This window comes from Amphiprion ocellaris, chromosome 13 (genome assembly GCF_022539595.1).
Source record: "Amphiprion ocellaris isolate individual 3 ecotype Okinawa chromosome 13, ASM2253959v1, whole genome shotgun sequence".
NCBI lineage: Eukaryota > Metazoa > Chordata > Actinopteri > Pomacentridae > Amphiprion > Amphiprion ocellaris.
This window is the reverse complement of record NC_072778.1, coordinates 33376666-33400958: the sequence shown is the minus strand read 5'-3', so window position 1 is coordinate 33400958 and position 24293 is coordinate 33376666. Positions and strand designations below refer to the sequence as shown.

General features: G+C 40.0%; 1 long non-coding RNA gene across 1 annotated transcript; it reads right to left on the bottom strand.

Annotated features, from left to right (window-relative positions):
• Window positions 1–2881: 2881 nt before the first annotated feature.
• Window positions 2882–22918, bottom strand: LOC111588073 (uncharacterized). Its single transcript, XR_002748151.3, has 3 exons — window positions 22566–22918; window positions 21955–22001; window positions 2882–6536 (listed from the first exon to the last, which is right to left on the bottom strand). It is a non-coding gene; the product is annotated as an uncharacterized LOC111588073 (long non-coding RNA).
• Between the last annotated feature and the right edge of the window lie 1375 nt (window positions 22919–24293).

Below are 24293 nucleotides of genomic sequence, written 5' to 3'. Positions count from 1 at the left end.
AAAACAATATATTTTCTTTACCGTTTTTATTTTTAAGGTGAGTTAGTGATAAAACACCACCATGCATGAATCTGGTTTCAATAATGGCCTAATTTTGCACCTGATCCATACAGGGAAATATAAATGTATGACAAAAAACGCATATTGTCTAATTTCAGGTGATGAGACCACATCCATAATTTTACAAATCATGCATTCAGAGGAGCTTATGGCTTATTAAATTCCTGTAAAGTAAATAATTAAATCCCTACAAACTCCTCTCTGTAAATCAATATGACATATTTTGATTTTTTCCTTCTTGCCTTAGATACAACTTTACACTATTACGTCATTTCGAAGGCGTGAGTTTATAAAGTTTCACTACCTATCTTTCTTTTGTTTGCTGCAGCTCAGGCACATCAGCTCACCTAAAACTTTGCACAAACACTGTAAAACTCCTCTATGTGACACAGTGGCAAACTGTAATACTGGGGTAATTAAATCACACATTTTTCAACCTGAAAACAATTCTACAAAAGAATAACAATACTTAAATTTACACACTGGAAGTTGACAGGATTGATTCTTTAGGTTTGTTACCTATGAAACCCTGGAAATCTTGATCAGTGTTTTTGAGGAAAAAATGCTCACCTATGACACTGACTGCTCATTTTGCTCAAGATGTGTCTTTAAACATACAAAAAAAATCCTGTATGAGCATGGCAAAAGGTGAAAAAACTTGATTTTCACTCCGCTGTGATCTGGCAGCGGGCTCAGTATGTGTTAATGTCCAGGACTAAACACTGGACTTAAAGAGCCGATAAACATGGACACTTGCACCTTAAATGACCTTTATCAAAGGATTAAATCATTTGTCCTGGTTTCTGGAGCCAGGATTGTCTAAATTTAAGTGTGGATGTGTTCCCTGTCATACATTTTTGAGGAAGACTAAATAACATCCTAAAGTTCTGATGTTCTGTGAAACTTCCATGTCTTCAGGAGCACAATTTTCTTCAAGAAAAAGACACCTTCAACAGAGGAGTAATAAAGATTCTCAAAAGCACCAGCAGGAATACCGAAGACAGCAAAAAGCAGCAGAAATGTTGTTTAAGAGCAAAGAAAAAAAACTGATGTGAAAACAGAACGCATGCGAACAAAGAGAGAAAAAGGAAAGTACAGGGAGAGTATCTTGTTCAAGCCTGGAGAGTCATTGAAAGTGAAGGCTGGCTAATTGTGTCCAGGTGCAGATTTCTCACACTTTCTATCCCTCATTAGAGAACTATTGATGAGCAGCAGCAGCATCATCATCATACCTACACAAATGGACACACACACACACACACACACACACACACTCACACTGATAAGAATATTCACATATTCTCTCATAGGAACAGTTGATTAGCAGCTGGGCCAGTTTCCAGGAGACCTAGGAAAACACAGGTGTAGAGTCTCTCTCTCTCTCTCTCACACACACACACACACACACACACACACACACACACACACACACACACACACACACACACACACACACACACACACACACACACACACACACACACACACACACACACACACACACACACAGGAAACAATTTAGCTTTGTTGATAAATTCGTTATAGACGGGTCATGCCACCTGAACTACACATTTTATTACTTGTAATATAATATCTATACATGCTGTTTAATCTGTCCAATTTTGCTTGCGTTTAATAAGGCACCATGTTACAAGCTTGAAATCCAAAGTTACCTCTTTCATTTGTCAGTATGTATTTTTGGGATTCAGTCAGACTACAAATGAATGCTGTGGACTGTGTATATGGTGCATTTTTCTGCAGTTTAATGTCTGTGAGAGCCTCAGCATTCAAAGAGCCCTCTTTATAGTAGATGCTGCTTGTTATTGTGTACATGGTAGTGCTGTGAGCTTTGGAGAATATTTTTTGAATCATAATTCTATTTGTTTTTTTCTTTGTTTAGCTGCTTTTTGTGTGCGTGTCATGCTGCTGCTTGCTATTGATTTTTGCCGTGGGTGTTTCGTTTTTTTTAAATCAAGTCTGCTCCCAAACTCTCTTTCTTTCTCTTCCTTTGCATTTCAGTAATGTTGTTACAAACAGAGGTAGTCTAACTTTGTTGCGGCATCTCCTCATGGCATGTGAGCCATGTTTTTCCAAATAGAGGAGGAAAGGAAATCGATAGTGGTGAAGACGCTGCTGTCAGCTCGTGTTGGAGCGACGGAGTAAAGTCTCACAGCCATCAAGGAGGAAATGCTCACTTCTCTTTGGAACAGCTCGAAGAAACTGCTTTGGCCCCTAATAAAGGGGCAGAGTCACACACAGCTTCATGGATGTTGACTTCTTCATCATTGTATTTATCTTTAAAGTCACTTCTAAGTCACCTGTTTCTGTTTTTGCCCCTGCCCATTGTTTCTCCATGAGTGCTGCCTTTACACCCACCAGCAGCTGCAGGCTGTGGCTGCACACATTCCTGTGTGGGAGGTTTTCTTCTGCTTATGTACATGAGCAGAGACATGCACACAGACATGGACATGGGTGCACATAAGCCCAAGCACACACACACATATACGCACTCCGCCCACAGAGATGCTGCAGGACTGAAGGCCCATTATAGCATGTAGCACCTCTCTCATCCATCCAGCCCTCGGGCCGTTTCTTTCAGTCTGACTGGCTGGCACTCGCAGCAGGACGGAATCTGAAGAAAGCATCTGACGGCACTTTGACAATTCACAGAAACTGCCTCAGGACAGTGTTAGTGCTCCCTTGATCAAACATATACAACAGTATATGCACATGCGTATCTTTTTTTTTATACCACACACACACACACACACACACACACATACAGTGATAAAATCTTCTGAACAAAATTGTAAAAGCAGCATTGCATATTTTATTTGGTTTTGTCCTTTCTTCATAACACAGGGGAATAATGCTTGTTCCAACAAATGGCATCTCTGCAACAGAACAGACATCATGAAACAACAACAACAAAATGAAACAAGTGGAAACGATAATGGGCAGGTTGAGAGTGGGGTCATAGAGCAGAAATGGAGTTAAACAGATTGTTGATGCCACTTGTGGATGCTGTCTGACTCTTCCTGAAGGACTTGGCAAGGTTAACGGACATTTTAGGGATGGGATCATGCTGTTGGACACGAACATCCAGAGCATCGTGTTGCAGACTGTCTGTCATATCAAGCTGTCTGAAATGATTTCTTACATGACAAATGGTGGAGTTGTGGACATTCAAGTGCCTGGCTGCAGCGCTCACTGACATGCCAGCATCCAGCATGCCCATAGCCCATTCTTATCATCCTCTTCTTGTCTGTAGCATTGTCTTATTTGAAAAAAGCTGCGTTTTAAAGTGGTCACACCATCAGATCAGTGTATTTTAAAGCCACACCTGATGAGGATATGGATTAACTTAGTAGTTGATGAAACAGAACACCGCAAAGCCTTGGGCACAAATTGGCTAAATTTATGATGTTTCTCACCAGAATAATGAAAATAAGATTGTTTTGTTTTCTCTGAGTCTGAAAAGAAGATCACTTGCATTGCAGTGAGTTTAGATTTTTGCTTAGTGTATACAATAAGCACAATGATTAGATTCAAGTTTCAAGTTTGTTGGGCATAGAGCCTCCTATTAGGAAAAATTATTTTTGGGGCCAAAGCATAACCCATGCAATATCTGATAATGTCTCTGGGCCAAAGACTCTGCCAGTAATTCAGTTCTAATCACATTTTCCCTGATCTTATGTTATGTCCCTGCATTAGCTGTTGTGCTCAAGGTCAACTATATGTCAATAGAGAATTTCTAAGTATATTTTTATATGAAAAAAACGGAATTAGACTCATCCCCCACTTAGGGGCAAGTCAAAAGTTATTAGATTTTCCATATATAATTTCCATCATACAGACTGAGGTACACACATAACCCACAGGTACTTTTAGTGTTATATCTCACAGGTGTGTTATTGTTCTGTCATTACAATTTTTCTTAACTTTGTCAACCACCAAAGTTGTGTTTTGAAAACAACAGTGTACATGGGTCCCAGGGGGATGAAAATCACCCAGTTCTGCCTATGCAGTCTTATTAAATGGAAATGTTTACATGTTTGCCATTGATCCTCATTTAATGTATCACACACTTATGGTGGGTGGGAGTCTGGGAGGCTTGACTGACTCTCTTAGTCATTTTGAAGGAGACAGACACCAGTTTCCCCATGCTGTCTGTCAATGACCTTAAATACAGCTCTTGTAAAAACAAGATGATTTCATAATGTTATGTCTCAGGACTACCAGATGTTTACATTTTATTACACAAGATAAGCTGGAAATAGCGGGTTATGCATCTGAACTATACAATATACAGTTTAAAGCATGATCAGGACATTGTGTTGATGTGGGAAGAAACACAAATGTGACCATTTTGGAGGCTGCAGAGGGATAGAGGCAAGAAAAAGAAAGATTTGAAAGAAAGTTTCTCAGAGTCACAAGATGTGTTTAGTTGGCATAAATGTACATTATATCAGTATAATGTATTTTTTGATGACATCAGTGTTTTTTTCAACCAACAATGGCAAGAAGATCAAAATTGGCCAGATTTGATGTTGCCAAAATTGCAAGATGTATAAATAAACATGATTAATATTCACATGACATGAGTTATGCTAGATTATTATGCTAGAATCAAACTTTAAAGCACTAATGTGAATTGTGCTCAGGATGAAAGCTGCATTTTAAAATGTATCTGTATAAAATATGTGGGTCATTCCAGAATCGGAGGACATTTTAGGTCCCACCCATCAAATTTCAAATAATCTATGTACAAAATACTAAGACATAGTTTAGATTTTGTGTAAATTTACTCGTTCTGACTGAAACCAAATCTTTAAAAAACTAGGAGAAAAGAATGTTTGAAAATATTTTTTAAAATATCGAATAAGTCTGGAGTTGCCCCTAAAATGACATTTTTTTTCTTGTCCCAACTCACTGATGACGACATTGATTCTCAAATAAAACAGTTCGAGTGGATTTTAAATCTCCTTTTTTTGTTGATTAGTTAGTTTTTTTTTCATTGATGTCTCTTGTAATTGTGGACACATTTTTTTAAATCAACATAATAATTCTGAAAAATTATTATTTTGCATGTGTCCCACAACAGCCCTGTTAGCATAACCTTTTTAACTGGTAGAAGAAGAAGAAAACAGTGAATCACATGATACGCTGGAATGAACATCAGCAAACAGTTTTCCAAAAGAATTTTGAGAGCAAAGCCATGTCCTCTCTTCTATTTTTCATATTTTCATTGTCAGCCTTGATTGAATGTCTCACTGTACCTCATGCAACCCTGTTATGCATATTATCAGGATAAGGAAAATTCGTTTTACTTTTTTCTTTGCTTTTTTACATAAATAAGTTTGTCCTCTTGGTCAGCAGTAACAGCAGCTAAATATCTAGCTTCTACTGCTGAGAAAAAGATCACATTAGCATGGATTAGCAACCCTGTTACTGTGATTAGAGTAGGGTTAGCAAACAACACAGAAAACATGGAACAAAAATTTTACCACTGATATGTAAGCTAAGCCTGTCAAGGTTTTGATAGTTTATTACCTATTATTGATGAATATGGAGCAGAAAATTGTAAAAGAGAAGGTTTATTTTCCAAAAATTTTGAAGCCCAAATGTCCTCTAATTCTGGAGTGACTCATGTATTTAAAACAATTTGCAAGCCACCTGTAACTTTTCTAAAATTCTGTGTTTTTCTGACGACATTAATTCAGCAACTCTTAATGGTTTTAAGAGAACAAAGATAATATCTTTCTTTTGTAACCCATCGGTAGTTGACTGTGTTAAATACGCTTGTAGGATGAGGGCTAAGTTGTACTACTTGTTCATTTCTATTTTTTTCATTGAATTAAAACATCCTGTTTAATAGCAAAAATTAAAACAAAATTTTAAATTCTTTGTGCAGTGGAGCAGAGGCACCAAAACAACAAAAAAAGTCACTTTCTAACCACAGTATCCATGCAGACAGACAAAGATAAACTGGCCTGAGGGAGGAATTGCGTTAAATATGACTTTAGCACTTCAGTGGTGAGTACACACATCAGGCCTCATATTTTGAAGCTCCACTTATCCCATTAGCTGCTGATTTATAACTGCTAAAGCGGTTATATTGCGCTGTAAATGAAAACGTATGAGGCTATGATGAGTTATTATCCAGCTAGAGTTTTATTGGTCCTCTCACATCTCCGTGGTTTTGAGGGTCACTCAGGGACTGGCTGAAAGGGACAGTCAATCATGACACAGAGCCTGTTAGTCTGGTGCTCAAGATTAAGTGTCCCTGTGAGATATGTACTTCCCCATTGTTGTGAGAAGAGAAAAGTTGCTATTCTGCCATCCCTCCTGAAGTTAGAGGGAGTGCTGGCACCCTGCGCCTCACTTCTCGTCTTCTGTTTCCCAACTGTCCATCTAAGTGTACGAAGGCAGACGACGGCCTTGTGGGAAAGATGGATGGAGGTAGTAAACAGGAGCTGGAGACAGAAGGAACAGGAGAGCAGGACAGGGAGTGAGGGTGAGATGTATGGCAGCCCACATCGCCTCAGACAGCATGACAGATGAGGGGATTATGGAGCAGGGCTACTTTCCACAGTGATCAAAGTTGGGGAGCCTCCCTTCACAGCCCAGGTAGACTCCCAGCCAATCACTCTCGTGGATCGGGTCAAATACTAAGGAGCAGGAAACACCCTCCATTTCAATGTAATATTTTACTCAATAGTTCGGAATTCCTCACTTATACCTCTTTTCTGCCAAGCAATACTTTGATTGCTGTTTCCATTCCTTGAAAAAGGACTGTTCTTTGAAACAAGAGACATTTTTCATTCTGCCAATCAGGACCCGGTGTAGCTGCTGGGAGCTGTGAGTGGGCAATTTCTTTCTCTTCTCATTCTCAGTGTCAGGGTTCACTTGAAAGACACTCACATCACTACAGAAACATTCTTAACTCTAAATTTCAGCCCTCTCCTACACGTCCAATGCATACTTAGTAGGCACACAAATCAAATTTACCAAGACAGTCACATTACCCAAAAAGCATCACTGCAGCAATGGTACATTTAGCATAATGCACTTATTGGAACGTTTGTATAACGATGTGAAAGGGGTTATGCATATATGCATGTATGCACATATGAGTGCATGTGCAGGTGAATACGCAGCAGTGTGTGAAGCGTACGGGTGTGATTGTGATTTTGGTAAACACACGGTGTGAAGCAAACCCTGAATAATGGATTCAGCCCCAGTAAGAGTAATCAGTGAACCCTGAGCTCAGCCTATTGAAGTTTAATAACATTCTGAATGTCAGAACACATGACAGCAGAGAAACATAATCCCCTCTCCCTGTAGAGAGAGGCCTTAAACTAAGTCTACCTCTCTCGCTCTCTTTCTATCCCCTACTCTCTCTCTCTCTCTCTCTCTCTCTCTCTCTCTGTCACAGACTGTACACACACACACACACACACACACACACACACACACACACACACACACACACATCAACGCTGGTAAAGCCTTTCAGATTAGCTGGTGTGATTTAAACAGTGTTTAAAGAGAAGTAAATAAGGGAGAGTTCCAGTTGAACAGAGTTCACATATCCCTGTCCCCGCGGGGTTTTGTCACCTTATCACACTCGGGTTCTCTGTTTGAAAATTCGAATGAAAGTTACACAGCGCCCTCCATGGCACCTTTGTGTTTCGGCCCGAGTGACCGTTGCTGTTTGCGGGGCCATGTAGCAAACACAATCTTTCTTTCTGTGAAATCACGACTTGTTGATAGCTGACACTTTGAAATACATCTCAGATTTTCATTAAGATCCCAAGATGAGCTGAAGGAAGAAGGACTTAGATTCATCAGATAACCAGAAACTGAACTCCGAAAAAATGAAAATGCTGATCTGTCTGCTAGATGGGTAAATAAGCAATTGTTTTAGAATCAAGGGTTTTTGACCAGAAATGTGAACACATACAAAGGATTTGACTCAGGTTCTTACTCAGCTCTCAAAGCACTGAACAAAACATGCAAGTATTTAAACAGTATGATATATATATGATATATATAGTACGTACGGTATAAACAGTGGGTCACAGTTGAATTATTTGCTATAGCTTGGTTTGCAATTTTAGAAAATGATAATAGGTCAGGTTTTGTTTAAAGCTTAAAGTTTCTACTGCCTCTAGGTGGCCATAAAATCATATAATGCCAGCTTGTTACTACACTTTCTGCAAGTACATATAGGTTTTAACTTTCCAGGTACACACAAGACACCGTATATGAACAACACTGATGTGTTACAGTCTGCTGTCTATGCATATCAACTATTAATGTCTCATTCATATGTGACATTTATAAGAAACCTAAATCAAAAGTACAATGATATTTAGCCCACTCTCACTGCTGATTTCCATAATGAGAAATCAAAGCTGATTGCTGATATTAAATGGGGAACATGCAAATAAAGTTTACACAGGAAGAAAGCATTTGTGAAATCATGACAACTAATGATGCTGCTTGTGTCTGAAGGCCTCATTATCACGAGTTTGCATGAATTCAGTCCTTGAATGCCTCCTTATCTCTCTCCATTACTCTCTTTCTCTGTGCTGCTGTCAATGCCCCCTCACTCTCTCACATCTATCACATCTCCTCTCCACACTGCCCCCATCTTCACATTTTCTCACTGTCCCTGTCTAATCTGTAGAACTGCACATTTGGCTCGGTACAGAGAGTGATGAGAGGAAATGTCACATTCCACTGCAAGCAGCGGACCGTCACACTGGAATGTCAATTGGCCGACTGGTGTCGGGGGGTGGAGGGAAGGGGAGGGATGGAGGGATGAATGGGCGGAGGAGTGGAGGATGACAGGAGCAGCCCTGTTCCATTGTGTGTTTTTTAAAGACATGGCGTTTTTTGATGATTATTCTAATCCCACCAAGGACCTCTCAGCCCGAACCGGGCGCCTTATCTGCCCTCCACAGTCATTCTCTCATTAAAACACAATCACAGGCCACCAACTCTAATAAACCTTCAACTTCCTCTTTGAAAGGGGGATGAGGTGGGCAAGGAAAGGGGGGTGAAAATGCAGATTACAGTAGGTCTGTCTTCCAGTCCCTCTGTACGTGACACAGGGAACAGGATTCCTGCTTCTAATCACTTCTGGTGCAAAAAGGCCATTTAAAAAAATCATTGGATTTGGTGATTTAAAAAAAAAAAAACAGATAAAAAGGTCACTCTGTAATAAAGGCTATGAGGATTATGGAGTGCCTAGTGGGATTTGGCCTGTGTGTACCTTGATTGTTTTTTTGGTTCGCAGAAGTGACTTGGAAACACACTTCTGAAGTCGCTGCTCTTGGGGCAAGTTGTCCAAAGTTAACACCAAGCCAAACACTTGCAGGCATTGATGCTGCAGCCGGCAATCCTTTTTGACTACCATATCCCACCCTCAGCCTCTCTCTCTGTGACGCACACATACACACACAAACACACACTCCAGACAGGGTTTTAAACCGTCTTTAATCATCAGCTCAAGTGAATATATCAACCCTTGCAGCTTGGCTTAAATTCAGACATGATGCAGTGAAGTGGGCCAGTTTGTCGCCTGCCTAACAACTTTAACGTTTGTTGAGTGTAGGCTATATTATGTTTGATGTCTGTGTGTGTGTGTGTGTGTGTGTGTGTGTGTGTGTGTGTGTGTGTGTGCGTGTGCGCGTGTGTACTTGCACTGCACGATAAAGCAAACTTACTGACATTGTGAATCTCTAACCGATCTGAATTTACTCTCACAGCTTTCAGTAAATAAAGTCCAGGTCTTATTGTAAACAAAAGCAAACCAGCACAGGAAAATAAAAGCCATGCACATGCATTAATCTGCTTTGTGCAATGGTGGGCAGTTTGGTCCACAACAATATAAATAAAGCTGTAAATGCCTTGTAATAAGGAGTCCATTTAATGCACCTGAAGGCACTGAGCAGTATAGTGTGTATATATCAGTCAACAAGTAAAAAACAAACTGTGTTACAGAAATTTGGATCTAGGTTTAGGTAATTAATATGCAATTAATATGGGACATTTTACACTTGAAAAAGGAACTCGTCAGTGTTCTCTTGTGGGAAATCTGCAGCCTTTTTCTGAGGTTTAAAGGGGAGGTTTTTCTTCCCAGTGTCCCTGAGTGCTTGTTCAAAGGAAACCCAAAGGAGACTTTAGATGTGTTGGGTTTTTCTGTAAACATCTGTAAGGTCTCTAAATCACTAGGCACATTCAGTGAGATGACAAATGTTTTGAATTGGCACCATAAAGCTAAAACTGAATTTAACTGGATTGGAACTTTGTAAAAGGAACATTATTTTTGACTTACCCAAACCTAGATTGACTTCTCCCTCCTGCAGTTTGCTTTTACTTAATGCCCCAGACATGAAGTAGCTCCAAATGTAGGCTGATATACTGGTCTCGCTTTAGTACATACATTTACCATTCCAAGTTTTAGGCAGGGAGATGTCTGATTGGTCCCAAATTCATTTTGCAGCTTGATGACAACATCAAACATACGCATAGTCTCAAGGAAGTCCTTGACAGATGGTATAGCTTCCACAGAGCTGTGTTTTCAACACTTTGGAGTTAGTTAAGGACAGGAGACAGAAGCAACTCGACAGAAGAACTGGAAACTTCGCCAAGATATTTGGAACAACCTACCTGCCAAATACTTTGAAATATTGTGTGCAAGTACATTAAAAAGAACTACTACTGTTGTACATCATACATTGATTTGCTGTAGGTTCTTCTGTCTGTCTTTTTACCAGACTAGTACAAAGTCAACTGATGAATAAAAACTATTCATGACATTGCCTTTGAAATCACTACTTTACTTTTCTTGCCTGAAACCTCTCCCCAGTAGTGTACATGCAGTATCATAATTAAAACATTGCCTGGATGTGATCCAAAGTAAAATGAGGCACATCAAAGCACTGACAAAGTTTTTCTTGGAGTAGCTTCTCTTTGTAAAGTACTTCTGCTGGCTAAATAATGACACGATAAGCAAAGCTATTGTGTCCCAGTAACGATGATTATTCAGAAGTAAATAATGATTCAGCACGTGTGCTGAAAAAAAAAAAAAAAGATGTTTTTCCTCCATTTTCAACTGTGAAAGAGGGGTGCCTAGAAGGTAGCTATTCATCTGTAATTTGGACAATTCATGCTTCCTTAATAGCTTAAGCGCAGAGCTAATGTTTGACTCATTCCGGACCTCTGCATTGCACCACCTTTAATTTCCTACCCTCTCTAATCCAACCCCTTTATCTCCACCTCTTTTTGAAATCAAAAAAGCCATCCAATCATCATTCCCCAATTACATCAGAGCACAAATTGCAAATCAATAAAGGCCCTCTGCCATCTTTTACAGAATGCTGATGATCTAAGTGTGAATCTCTTTTATAATGTCCCATTTATCATCTGCACGAACACTGTCATTATATTTATCTTCAGTTCAGCTCATCCACATGTCCTCCAGATACATTTTCAACAAAGAGATGAACCACTTTGGATTTAATTGTTTCAAGAAACAATCTCAAGGCCACCGTTTCTTGGTTTGTCGAAATTTTGTTGCAACGATGCTAAGACCCTAGCCGATGCTTGTATGTCACCAGATTTGGCACTATGCCCTTTGTGTCCGGACACAACTTAGAGATGTAAGAAGAGGAATTTATGGAAATAATATGCATTAAAAAAGATGAGAGGGGAGCCAAAGTCAGAGCAGGCAGCTGTCATTGGTAGTGATTCAGAGGTCTATGAGGCCTCTCACTTTGTTCCTAAATTATTCATGCAATCTGTCAATGCTGCTGTCTAGGCAGACTCCTCTCCCCATGTGTTCAATGATGACAGAAATCCTGAGCCATGTTCACTGCTATCTTCTGCAAATCCCTCACCGAAGACACGCACCACACTCACAAAGCTCCAGCGCATGTCTTTGTGTGCGTGGTGAGAGAACATGCGTATGTGCGTACATAGCAGTGTGCACTCCCGCTCTGTAATGATATATACGACTACATGCATGCCTGAATGTCTCCTTGTGATATTTCAATGACTAGAATAATTTTTCATCTTTGTTGTGCTCTTTGTGAGTGTTGCCTTGTGTCTATGTAAGTGTTCCCTTATGCAAAACAGATACAAAACATACAGTGGCAATATGAATATTCAGACACAAATGTGCACGTACACTCGAACCACCCGATGCTTACAACTGCACAAAGCAGGAGCTCCCTCGGTTTCTTGTCACCCCAATGAGAAATAGCTGTGGAGAAGTTCCACATCTCTTTGTGGGAGACTATAAAAGAAAGACATTCCTCAGATGTTGGAGGGAATGTATTGTTGAAGTTCTCCTCCTGAAGTTTCCCATCCACCACATGATAAAACAAAGGGGGGCGTGAGGAAGGAAAAGATGAACTTCCTCCAAGTGAATATTCACACAGAGTGCCCTGCAGTCCCCTGTCAGGATGCGTAGATTTAACGAACTTAATGCAGCTTTCTAACTTTGCGCCTGCTGCTTCGTGACTGGGGCCTCACTGCTGAGAAAGATGTAACTGTGCGTGTCCGGGCCGCTGTCACTCATCATTAGCACGGATCATGTCTTATCTATCAGAAATGACCACATGGACTGTTGACTCTTTAAAGCTTGGTTTAGCAAAGCAGATTCAGCCTCACAGTGGAGCATTTTCCAGCAAGAGAAGTCGAAATAGTGATAAATGAGTCTCTGCCTGCTTAAGAAATGGAAGGACTGTTTGGTGGCTTCTATATGCTGACGTTAAGTGTTTTGTGCAGCAGCCTCAGGGAGGCTCAGGGAAGATATAGGTTGAATACACATCCTCAGAGGCCCATGCACACACACACTAATAGAAGGATTTTTGGATATTGTTTCTGAATACACAGGACGTCTATGTCCAACAGTGATCTCATTAAGAAACGCCCGGTGAGCAGATTATCAATGTAACCACGGCTGACCGCTTCAGCTCCATGACAACTGAACATCAAAATCTGAGAAGCTCCCCGTGTTCAGCTGCGGTGCTTCATATCGGAGCAGTTAGTCACTGTCTTCATGGTGCCAAAACTCCACATTATGCCGTCCTTTTTCTCTCATGCATTCATGTCTCCTTTGGCGTGTCACCTCTTCTTGCTGCTGTACATTGTTCCTTTGTGATGGGACTTACTGTAATGAGGCTCAGCAGTAAATATGATCTCATCTGCTGACAGCTTTGCTTTCTGCTGCCTCTATTCAGACGTTGCCTTATCTACCAGAAACATCTTTGCTTTGCAATGAAATTAAATCCCAAATTCGCCATAGGTGAGGCGTGCTTTCCTGTGACAACGCCGTGATGACTTGCCACTGGTAAAATTACGACCACTAGGTGAAGAGATCAAATAGACTGATATCACTGTATTTACTGAAATGTGCACATTCGTCAAATCGAACTACTCTCGGAACTGCTCTGTCATCTTATCTCGGCTTTCTCCCCCAATCCCTTCTTCCCACTACTTCTCACTTTTCTCGAGCTACTTAATTCCTTCTTTCATCATCTTTATCGTGATCATTATCCTCTCCACTGTCTTGGAACTTGTTGCAGATATGATCTTTCACACCGTTTTTCATTAATATTCAGATGGTCGTTATTCAAAAGTTATCTCTCATATGTCTCCTAACTTCCTGTCATCCCTTCTTTAAGCAGAAATATCTGTCTTTATCCTTCTCTGTGCTTCATGACTTTGGTCTGACTTGTGAACGCCACAGAAGTCAAAAACTTTCTAACATGTTCTGCTAAAGGGTTTTAAAATTCTTTGGAACTCAACATAACTAAAAGAAATGAACAATTACTGCCGTTAAAGGACTGCTGGTCTTTTAAAGCCTTGACACTCAGTTTTCATGTTCTTTCCCTAGAAGCACTTTTTGACCACCTAGGCCGGCAGAACAGTGCTATGAACACAACAACCATATCTCATCATATTCTAGAATTTACATGGTTAAGACATTAGTATTCATCTGACATTTGCACTGATTTGAACTTGTGTTGCTGGTGACCTGACATGTCCATAAATCATTGTCCTTTTGGCTCTGTTTTGGTCTCCACCAGCAACTGGGACATCATCTTTGTCTTTTGAAACTGGTGTAATGAGCGAGGACTAGATACAGCATAAGCCAAAAAGATGGCAACACGTGTCAATTACAAGGTACAGCCTTCTTAAAACACACTTTAATCCTCTATTCAACTCTAAATGGGACCATAATTGACCAAATGGACATCATGCTGTATTCAAAAAGTCTTTATGCTAGTGATTGAGACCATAGGAAAATATTCAGAGTTAACAGATTTAGAGATAAGTAGGGTCATTTTCTCATCTACTTCAATGTAATCAGATTTCTCTTTGCAACCGGAGGAGTCGCCCCCTGCTGTCAGTTAGAAAGAATGGATATTTAAGGCACTTTTCAGGCTCTTTTCAAAATTGGAGGCCAGATTTTACAGCTTTACAGATTAAAAATCTATGGTCACCACTATCCAAAATGTGGTTCTTTAGCTGTTAAATGCTCCATCATGTTCATTAGCTAGTTGCTAACTGAGTCCATCTGTCATTTGCTGCTTGGCAGGTAGCATCAAGTTGCTTTTTTTTCTTTTCTATTTTTTTTCCACTTTCACTAAAAGCAGCTGCCCGGTATGACAGGAGACTAGCAGATGTTTATTCCATGAGACTGAAACAAAACAGTTAAGTTTCATGCTGTAGAACCAGAATCTAAGCAGAAAGAAGTAAAAATTTCCTTCAGCTCATGGAAAGTTTGGTCATAATCGTCCAGCTTTAAGTCCCTACCAGAAAATCTCTGTATATTGTGTTTCAGTTTATACCTACCCTTCATGGAATCTATATGATATCAAAATAGGCTGTAGTATTCAATACGACAAAGAGCATTTTTTATACACTTTTCCGCCAAATATTCTAGATTTCTTGTACATCAATTATACCCTAAGTTCAGTCTAGCCTTTTTTTTCTAGAGGTTTTATAGGTGAAGATTGTGAGATTTTAAGGGTTTTTCAAGACCTACATGGCAGATTGGAGGACACGATAGAAAGAAACACATCAGAAAAACAGCAGAAACACATTCTGCTGATACTTTATTCAGAACTGGTGAACCAGGCTGTGCCAAATTTCATCTGGCTTACACATCCTGCAGTGGGATGTGGCATAGCTTCCCAGTAACTTAGTCATCTTGCCTGTGCAAATACACTGAATTAAACTAATCTTGGAGCCTGCAGCTGACTTGGACACACAATTTCAAACATCTAGGAAGTAACAATGAGCACACGCACACACTAGCATTACTACCACTTCCAAATGTCTCTGGAAATTACCTAATGTTATTGCATTTGGCTGTCTTCCACTCTGTCTTCGTGCAACATAGCGTCCACTAAGACCACTTCATACAACTGTCAGGAAGGTAAAAAAAAAAAAAAAAAATAGCTCCACAGCCAGGTGTGTGTCTCCACAGGCAGCAACTCAAACTCGAATCAGTGAGCCAGTTGCTTGGCATCATATCTCCTGCAGTGCCCCCCTGCCTCCCGTTTCTTCTGTCCTTCATCTGCCAGCAGGTGATCCTGATCTGCTTCATTTGTTTTTTGTGCTTTTTCTTTTTTTTTACCAGGAATCACCTGAATAAGAAGAACACCCGTGTGTAGTTTTTCCACTGTAACTCACTCAATCTGCGTCACTGTTACCTGAGAGACGTTTATTGAGGCCAGGAGATAGCTAATCCATCTTTTTAGACATGTTAAACTGTCAATCGTGCAACACGGAAGGTCACATTCTTTTGTTCCCCTCACAAATCATAAGTGTAAAGCTCTGAATCATCGAGTGTATTCTGTTGGGGGCGGAGGACAGAAGAAGGAGCTTTCAGAGGAAGAAATAAAAGAGTTTTGTGGCTTAATCCTGCGACACAATGCTTCTGTCTGGGCTGGGTCTCTTTGTCTTTTTTGCAGTTTTTTTTTTGTGTTTCTTTACGTCAAAGTATTTATGATGTGTCCCATGGCTCTAGCAGAGGCAGGTAGCCAATGTGTTTACCTTGGCTCTTGGAGGCAGCGACACCCAAGAACGTACTCATGGGTTTATCACCGTGTTGACACTCAAGGGGATTATACCAAGACAGAAACAAGCAAGGTTTATCAGCCTCAGACCCACAAGAGAGCACACAAACTGACACACACACACCCTGAAAAAACCCTAATCTCTGGAAAAAGGGGGGCACTGAACACAACACACACACACACACACACAAACACACACACACACACACACACACACACAGATTTGGCAACTTGAGCTCTTTCCCACTATCTTCCCCACTCCTTCACTCTGCTCCAATTCACCACACTTATATCTGCAGGAATTAGCTCCCTGCGTGTTGTCTTTCATGCTGCATAAGGTAAACAAAGCACTTTTCACTTCAAAGACAAAGTTTTCTCAATTTCCTAATTGATAATCCTATTCTTGACACTGAGGTTCGCCCGGCTGGGTGTTTTGTTCCTATGACGACAGAGCCACTTCCGTCCTGCGATGCTCTTCTGTGGCTCTTTCGCTGTTGTTCTACATTGCACACAGAGCAGGCTAGTCTATTTTAGTAGAAACCCCAGTGAGTTGTTCCATAATTATGGAGGATAATTATTAAGGATTCACACTCGTTTGTCTTCGTATGCTTTTCAGGACTGAAGCAACCATTCTCCCTGTTGCATTGCTCCTTGACCCTCACCTTACACAAGTTGCAATTTTTTTTCCTGAATTCTCTACCAACTAACCAAAATATCCAATATGTGGAGGATTTTCTTAATCTTTATATCCCTGCGAGACAATTTGATTCTCTTAACAGGAGCCACAGTAATATGTGCACACACAGAGTCACAGTCGATTCCCCCTTTGCGATAACTCCTACAAAACGCCTGTCATCCCTGCTCAGTCATACACAGGCTGGGAGTCAGCACGAGCCGATGGATCAATTTAGTCGAGAAAAGCTGTGGCATTCTTCAAATGTAATGGGCTTTGATGTAGATGCTGAGCTGCATTACAGAATCCCACTGAAGCTGGTGAAACCTCTTTTTATCTGCCTGTTTCCTATGCAGAGGCCGTTGGCGGGAAACACACCTCACCATGTTTTTCCCCCTTCCTCTGTAAAGAAACATGCAGTTCATGCACACCTACGCGCACACATCCTCTCATACATTCACCTGTTTATTGATTTGCTCCATTATTTACTGCCAGTCCACTTTCTCACTTATGACCCTATCTTGTGACATTAACGCAATCAGTCTGACCCCAAATACACGAGCACAAATAACATTCCTGTGAAATTTCCTCTTGCACATAAAGTATGATTCCATCTGTTATCCTTCCACAGCTGCAGACTGCCCCCTGGTGGACAGCGTGTTTGTCATCTTGCAGTTTCTCTGTATTAAAGGTTTGTTCACTTTTTATTCCTTTTCTCTTTTTTTTGTCTTTTAAAAATGTTGCTGTGGTGAGAATCACACATTGCAGTGGCTTCCTCTCACATTACACAATAGTCTGGACTGGATAAGAAAGCAGTGACTGTTTTCAAACTCAATAATTACACATCAGAGAGATACCGAAGAGCCAATAACAAAGACTATGAGTCATAACCCCAGCCATTTCTTTATGGCTGCGTCGAGGAGGTTCATCTAAAAATATCATCCAATTGGACATTCACTGGGAATACCCATTCTGTCTACTCTAATTTAAATTTCTACATTATCCTCAGGAGCAAATCTCCAGGCTTCTTTCACTCCTCTGCAGCTGCAGCACCTGACAATTATCTCAGTCATTTTAACCGTTTCCATGCCAAAGTGTTTCATTTTCGATTTATGAGACACATTTCAGTTTTTATCACACCCATGATACTGAACCAGAATCTAAAGGCAGCATGTAATATTTGATTAAATTCTATTCGTACTTTTTGACATACGTGGCATCTCTGTTGTCGGGTATCTCATCATTGTCCTTTAAAGCAACATCTGACCAACCACATTTAGATTAACTCAGTAGGTCTAGAATTTGTAAGCAGTTTAACTCTTTTTGAACAAAAAATACTGTTTTGTGTGGATGTCATAGTAATGTTAACATTCTATAAGATAAGTATATCATAAAGATTTTGAACTCTGTGGGTGCATTTCATCCACAGTTCAACTGTTAAACGTCCACTAACATTTCTTCTGCTCTCAGTGCAATAACATTAAATGACAGGTTAATGAGCCTAATCGTGTTAAATTGCTTCATCTTTCATGGGTAATTGCAATAAATTGAAGGGTTTTAAATCAATTAAACACATTTACTGTACATACATGTATAAATAATGCTAAATGATCTTGATTTAACTTTTGATGTCTGTTCATAGGCTTCAGTTTTTCACAATGAGAATGACATTGTTATGCCACAGAAAGCACTCTAAAATGTTATTCAAGGGACCTGTTTCCACCATTTAATAAAAGGCTTTTGGCATTTAAAAGTGGCTTATATTAATTGTATTTGACAAAATAGCAATAAATCTGTATCAGCTTGTCTAAGTAATTGTGCTTCAAGTTAATATAAATCCTGTCTGTGAGGTATTATATGTGGCTGCCTTGTTGAATCTAGTTCAGCAACTGTACAAAAGTTGTTATGATATGTGCAGAAAAGATACTTCCATAAGTTGCATCTAAAGGAAATTTCCCCTTTTGTTCAGCAGCTATGTTGAACTGGATTTTCTCTCCATAATAATAAACTGCTCAAATATGAAGATTGAAAAATTATTGTTACATTGTTGCTACATTAATTTAAAAACATTTCAGCTCATCAGAGCACTTAGGGTCGGGGTAATACATACAGATCTGAAGTTAGAAAATGTTATGTTGAAAGATCTCCAAGGGGAGCCTTACAGAGTCAGAGTGATTGAGTTTGGCCTGAACCAAAATGTGTCATTACTTGATATTTCAGTGATATAGTGACAGACCTTCAATCTGGAAGTATTTCCACTGCTGCAGAATAAGTCATACTGATCTAAACTGTGATTGATTGGGATTTATTGTCCAACTGGAAGCAGTTTTTATATAAAAAATGTTTTATCTTTTATTCTGCGGTTTTTATTCACAAAGGCCATGTGTTCTCTGGACTGCTGGGCTGCGACTCTGTACCTCAGCACTCTACTCTGGCAGAAGCAAATACAATGTGATAATTATGACTACAGCCTGCTCTATGTTGACTTTTTAAAATGTTGATGTCACACTATATTATTATCAACTGATATACATAAACCATGCTACTATATATACAAAACAATAATATATAAACGTCTTCAGCTTGGACTTTCAACTTGTCTTAAGGTATTGCTGTGTTTCCAGATCAGGTACATAGTGGAGACTCACTCAGCTGCAGACAAACTGTTTTTTCTTCTAGTCAGACCTACCATTTCATCACCCCTCCCCTGATCTGCACCTACTGTAAGACCCAGGATTTTTTTTTGTCTGGTTTATTCTGTTTGTGCCACTTTCTTCCTCTTTGTTTCAGATATTTTCCTCCAGTATTTTAACCCACTTTTAAAAATTTTGTTCTGCCTGCTTTTAGACCAAGTCTGCTGTCCTCAATGTTATTGCTAACTAGCTCACTGTCTTTTCAGACAGCAGAACAGTTCTTATTGACCTTCTGTGTATATGTGCACTTTTTGATCCTTTACTGTTGAAATATTAGTGAAACATCAACAAAATGTGCTCAGAAATGTCCTTGAGTTGACTGGAGATACTTTTCTTGTTGTTTATTCATGTTCTAGGGCCAGATCAATCATGAGAATTTTGCAGATAGAAGTGTGTAATTTGCTGATGTTTGTGGAAATACTGAAAGGAATGCTCCAGCTTGATGCTGTAAAATGGATGAAAAGCCATCAGGTACATCTGTTCATCAGCATGCACCACTTAGTCAGCATGAATGCCACAGCTCTCAGTAAGTTAATAGTGCCATGTCATTGCAAATTTTTTGCATTTTATGAATTATTGCAGTCTATCAATGTCACACCTGCAGATCAACTTGGTTAATACGCTTCCTCTGCATACCTTCTAGTGGGTGGTACTAATTAATGACTGTTGGTTTGCAGTGTTTGTTCCTGTTTTGAGCAAATGAACATCTGTCAGAGGAAGACCCTGATGTCAGCTGGCCTATGCAGCAGCCCTCATCTCCAAACACCCACCCTGTCCAGCAGAACCTTCATCCACCTCCAGCAGAGAAGAGCACAGACCATGTGTCCAGTCGGGTCAGGGATGACGTAAAAGCTGCATGATGTAAATATGATTTATGACTAACTTAGCTTGTGTGTAGAAAGGAGATTTTACTTTGATGTCTGTTTTTGTTCTGCATTTCTCTAGCATATTATTTAACTTTTATCGATGAAATGACATAAGCCGCTATGCAGGTCCTTCTACATCCAGAAACACTCAGGCTTGTACCAATTACATCCAGGCAAGTCCTACTTTAGAGGATCCACTTGGCCCACACCCTCCACCAAGCCATCAGCACATAACCTACCAGTCCACAGATACAGAGAAAAAAGGCTAAAGGTGAAGATGTGAACTACAGACAAACTGTCTCTGACCACTACGAAAGGTCAGATTATGACAGATCCTCACATTCTGCTCTTGCATCTTCCTCGAGCAGCAGCAACTGGAACCAGAGTTACATCTCACCCAGGGTTAAGAGGAAAAGGTCTCCAGGTGGAAACTCTCACAACTGTAAGAGGATCAGACAAAGTTGCGAAGGCAGCAGTAGTTGCAATTCTGACCACACTCTCCACCTCCAACCTGATCGAATTAATAGTCCAGCTGGTCAGGAACAAAAAGCTGCAGACATTAAAGATGCGTGTCATGACAGGAAGTGGTCTGCAGAGTTTTTGGAGGATGTCAGGAGCTGGAGGTGAGTAAATATGTGCTGAAGCTGCATTCAAGATTATAACATATCTCTGTAGCCCTGCAAAGACATGTGTCTGAAATTTAACTGTTTCAGCATCTTGTGCCATTGAGAGAAATACAAACACTGTAAATATCAGAAGACTTGTGACCATTAATGTACTTCTGGTCACAAATGCAGCCTTTTTTCTTTGCTTTTTACACTGGGAAAATTTAATTTTTACTGTTTTTTTTCTTCTTACAACAAAAAAATATGCACCATTATAGCTGCGAATCAATTTGTTTTTTACAGTTACTTAAGGTTACTTTTAATTACTGTTGCAATTGGATTTAGTATACACCAGTCAGCCACAACATTATGACCACTGATGAATGAAGTGAGTAACATCGATCATCTTGTTTTAATGCAACGTTCTTCTGGGAAAGCTTGAGTCCCGACATTCATGTGGATGTTTGACATGTACCACCCACCTAAACACTGCAGGTCAAGCAACCCCCCACCCCTCATAGCAACAGCAGTCCTTGATGCCATTTGCCACCCTCAGTCGAACAATGCACCCTGACACACCACAAAAACTGCTCAAGAGTGGCCCGGGGAACACAGCAGAGTTAAGGTGTTCACCTGGGTTCTCCACTCCCCAGATACAAAACTTATTGAGCGTCTATGGGATGTCCCAGGATAAGCCTGATCTAGGTAGGTCCCACCCTGCAACCCACAGGACCCACAGAATTCACTGCCACTATCCCGATGCCACAGGACATCCCCAGACATCCTGTATCCATGCCCCACTGGGTCAGAGGAGTTTCAGCAGCATAAAGAGGACCAACACAATATTAGTCAGGTGGTCATAATGTTATTCCTGATCAGTGTATACGCTTTATAAAAAAAGATTAGTATGCTGTGAAATAGACATAGACATAGATTTCCATCTTTTCTTACCTTTTAAGGCGCTTGAAGAACAACAATGAAGTCCCACTAATAGTGTTCTGGAAGACAGGAAGTCTTACAATCAGAAAGATAATTCTAGAGCTGAAAATCTTTTTTGATTGGTTGATCAACACAAAATGATAAATAATGTAAAGTGAGACAAAGTGCTTGACTTAACATGGAAAAGAAAGGTTGTTTGTTCTCTCTATACATTTGAACACGCAGTTTTGAATTTTCTTGAATGAGTTCTGTGCAGGGAGCACCGGTTCAAACTTCACAAGAGCTCAGAGTTCATGTTCCACAGTTTCAAATGAGCTAGTTCCTCTTCAAAGTTCACAAGTTGGAATTTTTTTCAAACCAAAGTCCCATAAATGAACCGGTTTAGAATTGTTTCTGTTGGTAGTTTTTGTTTTTGTTTTTTTTAGATTAGGTGCTCTGAGGTATTCTTGTCCATCAGAACCTCCTCCTACTCATCTATTCCTGAACCCCACTGGACTGAATAGATGGGCAGCTTCTCTGCATGGCCCACAGAAAAGTTCCATGCATTTTTGCTGAGGGAGTTTTTTGTAAAAGTGAGTTCTGATACCAAACAAGTGAAAATGGCAGATATTCAGAAATGTTACCTTTTGAGATCTTCAGCTTCAAACTGTGGCAGAGAGACTGTTGGTTTTAGTGTAAGTCTTCAGTGGTAAAGAGAGCAGTATTGTTGTAATGTGGACGGAGCCTTATTTCCAGTTTTTTGGGCGATGAACACAGGACGTATTTTTTGGATGAACGCCACACTGACATTTACGGCACGGATCTGTAAATATACAACGGCTTGCCAAAAAATTCAATATATTGATGTAAAAGGTGAAGATATCAGTGTCCCCAAGTGGTCAAGAAATGTTGCACAACTGAAATAAAGATGACTGACAGGTTAAACATCAGCCTAAATAGTATTTGCTAGTGATGTTACGACATGTGCCGAGGCTTCGAAGCGTGTGTCGAGTAATGGAGGGGGCGTGTCCACGAAGCGCGTATCGAGGCTTACTTAATTTAGGGGAGGAGCCAAAAATGATGACGTTCGAAGCCTCGCTAGCCGGTCGTACCGCGTGACTGGTTCAGGAAGTGGTTCGCAGATTTGACGCGCAATTCAAAATATAAGGGGCAGTGAAACGCAATGGATTCCCCGTTCACATTTGTTGGATTTTTACCTGCTGTATCTTTGCATTCAATCGGTTTGAGACTCTTTTTTCTTAATAGAACCAGCCAGAAAGAGAAGTTTCTCCCCTGTCTGGAAACACTTTGACCTGATTTCTCCTAATAAAGTAGGCACATAACAAGTGAAGTGTAATATGTATAACTGTGACAACACCACACACCGCTTGTTCTAATTTCTTTTTTTTTCTGGTATTTTAAAAGGTGAAGTGTCTGTTGTGTTCCAAGGAGCTAGAGAAATATTGTCCAAAAAAAAAGAAGCCACCTGAATCCCAGCACTGTGGAAAAAAATTATATTTTTGAATAAAAACAAATAAAATGTTGTCCCTACTTTTGTTTTACAGGTTGTCACTGGTACCACACGCACAGTCACAAAACAACAAGTAGCAAAAGTACAATGAATTTTATTTATATAGCCCTCATTACAATTAAAAGTATCTAAGCACTTTACAGAAAGCCAGAACCTGACATCAATCAAGCAATCAAGCTACAAATCTCAAATCTCTCCCCAATTTGTTTCCATTTCCCCCTCTGTCCCTGCTATCAGGAAAAGCAGACACTATATTAAGTATATTACTTGTTTATTGGCATTATCATTTAAGCACAATTCAAAGCTTCACATAGCAAAGCTAGTGTCATTTTAGGCACTCTGCCTGTTTTACTTTTATTTGTCCAGTTGATGGCGCAGTAGAGCAAATGAAGCACCATGAAGCTTCGAACCATGAGTGAACCAACTGAATGGAAAGCCTCAATGCTTCCTGAAGCTTCATCTCGCCATCACTAGTATTTGCTACATTGTGCAAACAAATCTTCCAGACCAGTATTCAGGAGGGGTAACATTTGGAACAAATGGAACTGTTAGAAGAAACATAGCAATATTTAGTCTAACTTTGCTCTAAATGTCAAGTTGTGTTCATTTGTAGGTTTAAGAATGTGAAGTAAACAGTCATTTTTAATGAGCTGTACAGATACTATTTTTTACCTAAATAAACCCACTGTGCACCGAGCACCAAACAAAAGGTAGAAAAAATTAGCAGCTGGCTAGTGCACATAGTGGAGAGCCAGATATGTCCCTCTGGAGCTAGTTCAGATGATTGAATATTGGATTTACACTGATCGCAAGCCCACAAACACAACTGCAAATGACTGTA